The sequence below is a fragment of the Cornus florida genome, unplaced genomic scaffold (assembly GCF_030987335.1).
Source record: "Cornus florida cultivar Cherokee Brave unplaced genomic scaffold, ASM3098733v1 CherokeeBrave_3.0.0_Hap2_Chr07, whole genome shotgun sequence".
In the NCBI taxonomy this organism is placed as follows: domain Eukaryota; kingdom Viridiplantae; phylum Streptophyta; class Magnoliopsida; order Cornales; family Cornaceae; genus Cornus; species Cornus florida.
This window is the reverse complement of record NW_026775577.1, coordinates 25,818,916-25,830,000: the sequence shown is the minus strand read 5'-3', so window position 1 is coordinate 25,830,000 and position 11,085 is coordinate 25,818,916. Positions and strand designations below refer to the sequence as shown.

General features: G+C 29.8%; 1 long non-coding RNA gene across 1 annotated transcript; it reads left to right on the top strand.

Annotated features, from left to right (window-relative positions):
* Positions 1 to 1,171: 1,171 nt before the first annotated feature.
* LOC132266851 (uncharacterized) lies at positions 1,172 to 9,917 on the top strand. The gene is made up of 4 exons (XR_009468726.1): positions 1,172 to 1,574; positions 5,492 to 5,568; positions 5,929 to 6,003; positions 9,733 to 9,917. It is a non-coding gene; the product is annotated as an uncharacterized LOC132266851 (long non-coding RNA).
* Positions 9,918 to 11,085: the final 1,168 nt, after the last annotated feature.

Sequence of the window (11,085 nt, the reverse complement as noted above, 5' to 3'; positions counted from 1 at the left end):
TTGTGGTGTGCATTAGGGTCTTCCAAAGGTGGAATTGGTGATATATGTTTTCATTAAAATTAATATATTAATAACAATTTTATTTAATTAAAAAAATATATTTAGTTAATTTTATTAGTAAATAGACTCTTGTCTAAAGATTTATAGTTCAAAATAGGGAGGCGATATCTGCACTACACTTTTCAACGTTTGCACTCAATTATTAAATGAAATAGTAATTCTAACCCTAACTTTACAAGTAAATAATTATTATTTTTTAAATCACAAAACTATCATTTTAGATTTTCTCTTCTTATTTCTAATTTTTTATTATTTTAGATCTTTTTTGACAAGATAAAAAATTAATTGAATAATTTTTTTTTTTACGGGACCAAGAAATAAAAATTTATGTTGAATAAATTGACTCTTTTAACTTGACAAAAAAAAAAGTAACCATTAAAAAAATTATCTATTTTGACATGAAAAAAAAACTCGAAAAAAACATTTATTGAAGAAATTATATTTTTTGTCAATATACCCAAAAGAAAAAAAAAGAATAATTTTTTTTTATCTATATTAAATAAATTATCTCTTTTGATAAGACCAAAAAAAAAAAAGGTTATTTTTATCTAATAAATTATTTCTTTCATTTAGGAAAAATAAATAAATTATTTATTTTGACAAGACCCATAAAAAATTATCAAAAAAAAAGGTTACCTCTTTTGACTAAAAATAAGTTAACTTTGTTGAATAAATTTTCCTTTCAATTGTAAAAAAAAAAGAAAAGAAAAGAAAAGAAGGATAGTTATGACATTATAAATTCTGGGATAGTGCATTAATGAATTTAATAATTTTCTTGTCATTTCTTTTGAAAGAAAAAAAGTAAATATAATGCAATTAGAGAAAAGTGGAATGGAAATATCAATCTCCCTTAAAATATACTACTACTTTATTATTACTCTATAATTATAAATAATATAAATATACAAATTTATTTTATTTAAAAATTTATTTAGCCATAAAAATGAATTTGAAACTTGCCAAATTTTTGGGCCCGCCAAATGCACCCGCCCAGCATCTGTGTTCTCCCACACACACACTCTCTCTCTCTCTCTCTCTCTCACACACACACACACACACTCATAGAGACCACCCAATCACTCTAGAAATATATACGCGTCTGGCCAAAAATAACCCGCACTCTATTTTCATTTCAATTTTCACACTCGCGCTTATTCCTATCTCTCTGAGTTCGCTCACATAAAGCTCTGGTCTTAATCAGATTTAGATTCTCCTTCTCTCTCAGATCCAATCCCTTCTTTCTCTCGTTTGATCCATCCCCATCTCCATCTCCATCTATGTCTGGTCGCTACCAATCTCTACATTATTTTTGAAGCCCTAATCTGAACAATTTTTTTCGCAAAAAAGTTGAACCCAGTTTATTTTTGAATCTGATTGATTCTCGCTCTCAAAATCTATCAGTTAATTGAAGCCCTAGAGTGGAATTGTTGGAAGCCATTGAGGATGCAAGAAACCGACCAATAAAGTTTCATTGAGCTCTATTCAAGCTTGATTGAACGCAACAAATTAATCAGGTATTTTATGTTTAATCAATTTTATTTTTTCTTTATATTGGGTCAATTTTTCGATATATTCTTTTAAATAAGCATAGATTGAGAATACATTTTTGAGAATCAATATATCAGAAACGTGTAAACATAATTTATATGTATTATCCTCATCTTATGGCTGGTCTTATACCAATCCCCAATAAGGAAAGTAAAATCTGCAGTAGGTAAAGTATATGGAGCTGGGATTTGAGGTTTTGCATAGACATTTATTCCCCCAAACCTTCCAGCAGCTTTGTGCATCAGAATCGATGGGAAGTATGTGTAGCTTCCAATCTAATCTTTGGTCTGGAACTTGTATGTGAAATTTGTGTTTGGAAGGATAAGGCAATTAGTCCCCAACACTCCATCTTGCCATGAATTCTTCCTTTGCTTAATTTCATTCCTATATGAGATAGATTTACCCTCTTAGTAAATCATGTCCTCATTGTAAATGCCATAACGAAATAATAAAAATAATAATAATAATTTGCAAAATCAAAGAGATTAGTACTGTCCCAGGCCACTGCATTTAAATATAGGATATTGAACAATTATTATAGAATTATCACCATTGTATAAAGTACAGAGTCAGCAAAAACCACTCATGAACACTAGTAAAATGCGCGGGATATAAAACTTGCTCATCATTTCTGAGTATTAAGATGTGAGCGGGATATAAAACTTGCTCAACATTTCTGAGCATTAAGATGTGAACCGTAGAACTTGAGTTGTTTAAAGTTTGGTGTTAACATCCTTACAGTTATAAGTTCAAATAAAACAATTATATCATATGACCACCATTTATAGAAACTTATGCCCAATAACAACTTCTTCAGCCCCATTTCAACTTTTTCAGCAGATGCCTCGTTTATTGCAAAGGTTGATTTTAGGCTTCATAGTATAAGAAGAGTTAATGAAGTTTATAATTCTCCTTATATAGAGGGGCTATCCTATCTTCTACAATAATAAAGGCAAGAGTCTCTTGTAAGTACAAGCAGATTAATCCAATAAAAAAGGACCTTAAAAACTCAAAAATAAATGAAAAACTAAATGAAATAAGTAATCGATTCATGATAACATCTACTCTTGAAGAGTGCAACAAAGTTATTAAAGTTTTAAAAGTGAACAAGAAGTTTTGCTTAAGTCAATTGTTTAAGTTTTTTCAAAGTTTTAGAAATGAACAACAGTTGAGTCACACGCTAACTCATGAAAGGTTCCTAAACATTAAAATAACTAGTCATAGCATTCACGTAGAAAACTTCCTGTAGCGTGTTAATCTTTTAAAAAGGGGGAAAATGGGGCCAAAAACATATGAACAAGGCATATAAGAAAGCCCTGTATTACAACAGTTTAAATGCTTCTTTTGTCCAATCTACTTGAATTATAAAAAGTAATTAGATACAGATTCAAAGCCAAAGAAAAAAAAAACAAAGAACAAAAAGAAAAATTACAAGTACAAAAAATAATTACAAAAACAGGGCAGCTAATGTTAGATGGATTTATTAAGATGTATAAAGATTGAAGATTGAAGATTGAAAAGAGGCTCGTGGAGTTGGGGAAGTCGACAACCTAGGTTCTGATACCTTAGAGTCACTATACCCTGACCTAGAGAGTGGGTGAATAATTCTATTAATTTTTGTTTAGGAAGTTGACAAAAATTTAAAATATCAACCAATCACCACAATAAGAAATAATGCAGAAATCAAAGAAAAGAACAATCCACACAAAGCACCAAATTACATGAAAAAACATAAAGGGAGAAAAAATATTAGACCTACTTCACCTAGAACCGATCGCTATTAAGAAAAATGTTACAACTCTAGGCATTAGGGTTTTACCCTAGAATCACCCTTATCTTAAATTCACGACAGATTCTCCACCTGGATTTTGCTGTTGTCAATAACGAACCCATTCCTCAAGGGGACCAACATTCTCCAGCATAAGATTGTTTTTTGTTCTTGTATACTCAGGGTCACCATCATATGACAAGTATGCATGTGGTGATGCTGAAAGAAAGCAAAATAATCCTAGATGCTCTCAAAAGAATGGTTGATAGCTATGAATTTGCGTATATATGTTAGAGGACATTGGGATTGCTTATATAGAGTTTAGGATGGGAGAAATTACAGTTTAAGATATTTAAAACCAATTAGAAAACTGATGTTTGCAGAGTTCAACTGATTCATCAATAAAACCTACAATCAAATCTATACTATGAAACTTAAGCTTCTCAATCAAACACAGTTTTTATGCATTTCAAACACCTTTTTACGGAATAAACATATATGCCCAACAATCTAATATGAAAGCATTACTATAAACCTTAATGAGAGAGATTGATATTTTAGTGATAATTTTACCTCTTATGCTTGTTGATCTCTTAAATCTTCACGGGCTTTGGATCAAAGGTAAACTTGACCTAACTAACTAAAGTAACTCTTGAAATTTATATTTTTGAAAAGAAAATGAAAGAAAATGAAAAAAAGAAGAAAAGATAAATATGCAGACTTGGTTTTGAACAAAAATGTCAACTTATAGTCCTACTGACTTGACAAAGTCAAATAATTGCTTTCACTAAAAACCGAAAGTGCTAGTAGACAAGTAGTGTGATTGTTTCTCTATTCTAGTTGATCTTATTGTATGTTGATTTTGGTTTATAACATTACTGAGCTAATAAATGCAATTATCTGGACGTGAAGTTATGAACAAAAAGGTGAGGCCAAACCAACACAATTATTGTGGTAACCACAATATTATGTCATTAATGACAGCAGCTCTCGTGGCGCACACATAATTCTTGTTGATCTAGTCATAGATTGAAGATAATATCACGCATAATATACCAACTTCGATAAGAAATACTATATATTACCTCACTTGATCTGATTCCCTTCTTCAGAAAAGTACATATATATAAGGGCGAATCAATTGTAATAGTTTCTAGATTACACTTGAGTCAACAACAGAGTGGGATTAAGTTATAGAATTTTATCAAAGCTTCTGAAAATTGGAAACAAGATGTATTGCTGCATTAAAAAAAATAATAATAATAAAAAATAAAAAAATTGAATAAATAAACACAAAACTGCCTGTCTTAGACCATCTCAACCCAATGTCCATTTGAATTTCTGGAACCTAAGCATACACAATGCAAATTACCAGTTAAACTATACAAAGTACAAGTTCTCTCTGATTTCTATCTTCATAAACTAGAAACAAAAATTGCATGTTAAAGATACAAAATATGTTAAACCTTAAATTATTAACAACCAGATAAATGCTACCATGCAACCTGTTTAACACCAAAACAACAAGAAAAAGTAATTTACAATATAAACAAGCATAAAACCAAATAATCATTTTAACTTACATGCCAAAATTTGCATCAGTGAATCAATTTAGTGTCAAGACCAACAAATATAAATTTATCACAGTAAAGCAAATTTGACTACACCATGAGAAGCTTAAGATGAGTCAGAAAAGGGATTACATTAAGTATAACAAAACATAAAAGACCATTTTGCAATTTATTTAATGCCAATTCCAGCATTTAATAAAAATTAACTAGTTACTAGATCTCCAAAATTCAGCAAAATTCCTTCCCGCTTGTCTAACTAACACAAGGATTCAACACACAATATCATACAAGAAAATTAGTAAAAATTTCATTACTTGTCTGAAGGCATTTTAAGGTTATAGCGAGTGTAATTATTTGAGTACCCCAGCTGAACAAGCGTCTTAGCTTCTTCAATCTAACTTAGAAAACAAACGTATAACAAGATCTTAAAAGCTAATAGCCCAAGATTAATGTAAGCTATTTAATACAATGTTATATTCCTTTTAATTACTCAATGATTGCATGTTATCATAGTCTCATGTCAATTACCTTTTTGCAATCTCAGGTCACCAATTTTTTCATATTGGATCAACAGTTTTTAGCCTTGCAGATCTCTTCTATTGGTGCTACTTATTCCACTTAGTAAGTTACATTTATAATTAAAGTTTAGAATTTGTTTTCCCTACCATCTAATTTAGAGTTACTGTTAGATTAAGTATTTATATAGAAGAAGACCTTGAGATGTATTGGAATAAAAAGAGAGGGACAAAATATTAAGTGAACAAATTAAAGCATCTTTCTTTCTCTTTTATTCCCTATTTTTCATGTGCGATATTGATATAAATAGGCAAAAAAGCATCTTTATTGATCTCTGTCTGGTTAGGTACTACAACAAATATCAACTTCAAGATTACAATTCATGGTTTTTAAAATAGGTAAAAAAAAAAAAATTCAATAGATTAATTAAGAGTCTAAAACATGAATTACTTTTATAATTTCAAGGTTGGAGTTGCACAATGCATGAAAACTGAATGGAGGGTGGTTGCAATCTTTAACGTGCTTCTGTTTGTTGTCTTGGTAAGACTCTCTTCTATTGAATTTTAAGATCTGATATTCTCGGGACTTTACTATTATGCTTAGGCCTAACTTTCATCTAGTGTATGACATCAGTTAGTAATCTACTTCGTAGGATGTTATGCCAGACTAATTGATTCAAGAAATCAATCCAAAGTCTGTAAAGGCTCACTCTAATTCCATAACTCTCCCAAGAATTAAATCAAATCTTGTACTTTAGGTGTGACAATTCTGTTAGTTGATAATTATGTTTAATTTCTCAAAATAGCGTTATTATTCTAGTGCTTGCTAAAGTTTGTCTTGTATATGGTTTTGAAATAAAATTAGAATAGGAAGTCTCCCTAAAATACAAGGAACAAACATTATTTACTCCAGTTTCTAGGTGTTGAAGAGTTAAGATTGGGTATTGACAAAACTAATGGGGCTACGAAACCTATAATAGAATTAAATTAAATAAGTAATGGATAAATGATATGTTTAACTATTTTTTAATAACCTAACCTGGTAACTTAACAATGAGGCTAATAATTCTATCAACATATTAGCAATCTATTAAAATTAGTGCCATTTTGCCTTTGGAAGAGAATTAGGGGAGACCAAAAATACTAGAGGATGCCATAAGGGAAAATGATGGGAATCAACCAACCAGCATATATCCTCGTTTGTGTTGAAATCGCTAAGTCTTGTCCACAGCTAGTGAGAACGTATCCCGAGTAGGCCAAGATGACTGATATAGGAATCCCCAATAGTACAACCACAAGCATAGCTCTCTGCATGTGAATGCCAAGCATATGATACTACTTTACTCCATAGGCTTGTCCACAGAACGTTTCTAATCCGCTTACCATTCCCAGGTAGTTCAAATGAAATTTTGAGAAGTTAGGGCCTTTACTTGTACAAATCAAGATTTTTTTTTTAAAACACATTAGTAACATATTATTTCCACAAAGCTATATAAGAAATATTTATTCTGAACAAAATCGACAACTTGGAAGATGAAAACAAAACCTGTCATGCCCCAGGACCATAGGGCACGATTAATAAGGTTGAAACAAAAATTGGAACAACAATGCTCAGCTAAAGAATAATTTTGTGCAGCGGTTATTCAAAAAATTATAGAAAATTCAACATAGAGTGAAGCCAACTGAGAAGCAGGGCTACCTCTTGCTAGATCAAACCCAAATAAAAAGTAACAAATAACAGAGCACAGAAGATCAAAGACACTGCATCATAATCAAAACTACACCAGCACGCACAGACCAATAACCGTAGCTCTCATCGTTTATCCCCGCTCCCATTTAAATTGCCCCACTGCCCAGTTTATTTAATTTTTTCAGTGTGCTAACATTATATGTTGATGTGAATAATACTTACAAGTATTAGAATTTAGGCAAAACCAACCCAAACAAAAACTACTAACCAAATCCTACCCAAGTATAAGACATTCAGAAACTTAAGATGTTTGAAAAACCTATAAGAGAACTTGATAAATCTTAATAATGCATATATATATATATATATATATATATATAACCTCAATTTCTACATCAAATTCATATTCTTTCAATCTAACCTCAATTTTAGCATCAGATCATATTCTCACAATCTAACTCACAACATCAAAACTAAAAAGAAGTACAAACTCAAAATAAAACTCAACAATGAGGGATGAAGTTGAAGAACTCATCGAAGACCTTTGTCTACCTGGTGCACTTCCGTGATGGTGTAGATTAGGGATGAAATTGTCTTGTACTTGTCAATTTTAAATCTCATGATCAAAAAATCTACGAAGATTAAACTTAATGTACCGGAAACAATTAGAAGATCGAAACAAACTCAGATATGATCTGATGAAATTACAAAATAAAATTATGCAATTAATTAAAGCAGCACAAATGTATCCATATACACATACATATACATATGTGATATATGATATGTAGAGAGAATTTTGAATCTCTTATCTCTAAAACTTTGTAGTGCGACAAAAAGTTCATTCAAACCCTAGGTGAGACTGAGAGTGATTAAAAAAAAAAAGAATTGCATGTGTATATGGATAATTCCATGGTTAATCTGGTAACTTCTGTTAATCATAATTTGGTTTTTTTCCAGTACATTTTATGGGATAGCAATAATGATGTTACCTAGAAAAAGGCAATGAAACATAGTAATTATACTTTGCATCACAGATGATCACACAGTTCCATTCCTGGCTGAAACATGCTGAAGAGAGATATATTATAGTTTACATATTAAACAACTTGTTAAAAGACTTGGCATCAAATCTTCCTCATCAATTCAAACATTTGCAATCCTCCCCATTACATTTTGCTAAACGTTAAAAGAGTGACGTTACATGTAACAAATTAGTTATGAAAGTCATATTTTATTTTATTTTAACTAAAATGTTCTTGAATCAATTTGTGATCCATATAAAATCAAATTAATGCACTATTTAAAGTTAAAATATAAAGTAATTTATTAATTTTCTTTTGTTTCCAAAAATTAATAGTTTAGTTGGGTCTGTGTGTGAGAAGAAGAGTCTTCCTAGCTAGTGTGATTAGTTATCTTTGCTGTATATGAACAAACCATTTGAATTAGGTCTTTCTCATGTGTGCATTCATTTCAGCACCTTTGTTACAACCACAATAAATTAATTCCCTAATGCAATGGCTTGGAGAACATTATCAATTAGTTGATAATTAGAAATTTTTTGGAAGATTTCCATATATTAAAGGAAAAATTACTATCAAGTCAAGTAACTATTTTTTATAAGCATATAGGAGCACTCAAACAGCTTAGCTTCATCACTCATAAGAAAGTTCATTCCATGAGGTATATTAATGGGATCAATCATGCAGGCCTAGTTATTAATTCTAAATATAAATCAACAAAATTAATATAAAATTAGCTTCATCGTTGACCAAATATAAATCAACGACAAAAAAAAAAAAAAGGAAAAAAATTATATATCTTACCTGTACAGAAACCCTGTACAGTAGATTGACTCCAGAATTTGTGAAAACTTGAAAATCTTCAAAGAAAAAAAAATGCTATAGGGAATAATAAGGCTAAAAACTCATAAAGATATTGTCTTCATCTAACTAATTGTTTCAACATCCAAAAATAATGGAAGGAAATTCATAGAGCATATTCCTGATTCAAAGAAATGATCACCCAATGGTTGAATGGAAAAATAGTGGAACACCTGATTGTTTCCCAATGTGGACCTCACTAAGCTTTTTGTCAATGAATGAATGATTTAGAATTTTTATGGCCTTAGAGATGGATTCTAGAAGAAATTAGAGTTGTTGAATTTGTATATAGTAGCTAATTGTAATAGTGAGTGCTGACATTGAGTTAGTGGGTTTAAATTAAATTTTGGCTCAACATTGACAATGCAACGAATAGGTCGTTATAATTAAAAATATAGGTTTTTTTTTTTAAAAAAAAATAATAAAAATAAAAAATTGAATAAGCAATTAAGTGCAAGCCGTAGATATAATATGTAATGGCTTCCTCAAAACATGAGGCTTACATTTGTACTTAACGAGGCTAACTTTTTATGCATATCATTAATTACAGGTTGTAAAAATCCTATTTTCTTGTAGTGTGTTCTCACCAGGATATTAAGTTCTCTAAAATAATTTTTAAAATTTTATTTTAGCCTTTAAATTTTAATCTCATTTATTCTTATTCTTATTTTTTATTTTTTATTTTTTATTTTTGCAGGTTTCACATTGATTGCAATCTAGCTCTCCTTTTGGATTCAGATTTCTTTTGGGATTTTGATGTCTATGCGATTAGCACTGTGTAATATTGGATTTATAACATTTTGATATGTGCTGGAATTATTATTTTAGATGATTTGCACATTTTAATATTTAAATTCTTAATGGAATATGTGTTTTATCTTCTATGTTTGATTATCAAATATATTTATTTTGAGTGATATGCTTGGAGCTTGGTTTAGATTGTCTAGTTTATTAATATTTTAATTTATAGGTTCCAAATTTCAAATAGGTGAAAACAAAATTATATTATTGTATTAATGGCACGATATATTATTTTGTCACAATATTTAACTTATAGTGACAACATATTTGTCATAACATGATAGATATATTGTGACAAAATATTGTCGGAGCATGGTATATATATTGTGATATTTATTTTGTCACAATATTTAACCTTGTCACTGTATTTATTTGTCGCAACATAATATATATATTGCGACAACTAATTTTGTCACAATAAAATAACTTATAACGACAACTAATTTTGTCACAACATGTCCTTATATATTTGTGACGAAATTTTTTGTCACAATAAAACTAGTTATATCGACAATAATTTTGTCGCAACATGTCCCTACATATCGTGAAATTTTTTTTTATCACAATAAAACTAGTTATATCGATAATAATTTTGTCGTAACATGTCCCTATATATTGTGACGAAATTTTTTGTCACAATAAAACTAGTTATATCGACAATAATTTTGTCGCAACACGTCCCTATATATTGTGACGAAATTTGTCACAATAAATCTAGTTATATTGACAATAATTTTGTCGCAACATATTATATATATTGTGACCAAAACTTTTGTCACAATAAAGTAGGTTATAGTGACAATATTTTTGTCACAACATAGGATGTATATTGTGACAAAGTTTTGTCATAATAAAATAGGTTATAGCGACAATTTTTGTCACAAAAGATTATATATATAGTGACAAAAATTGCTTTCATCACAAAATAGTAACAAACAGCGACAAATTTCATAGGTTTGGAGGTTTTAAGGCGACAATTTTTGAATATTTTATGACAAATATTTTGTCGCAATTTTTATTCATTTTGTGACAAAAAATATTGTCACAATATATCTCACCTGTAGTGACAAATCAACATTTGTCACAAAAAACATATTGTGACTGGCTTCTAGTGACAAACCGGTGACAAATTTTTTTTGTCGAGATAATCTTATCGCAACAAAATATGTACTTTTAGCGACAAATTTGTTTGTCACCAAAGACCAAATTTGTTGTAGTGAGTTCGATGAACTTTTAGAGTCTGCGGTCG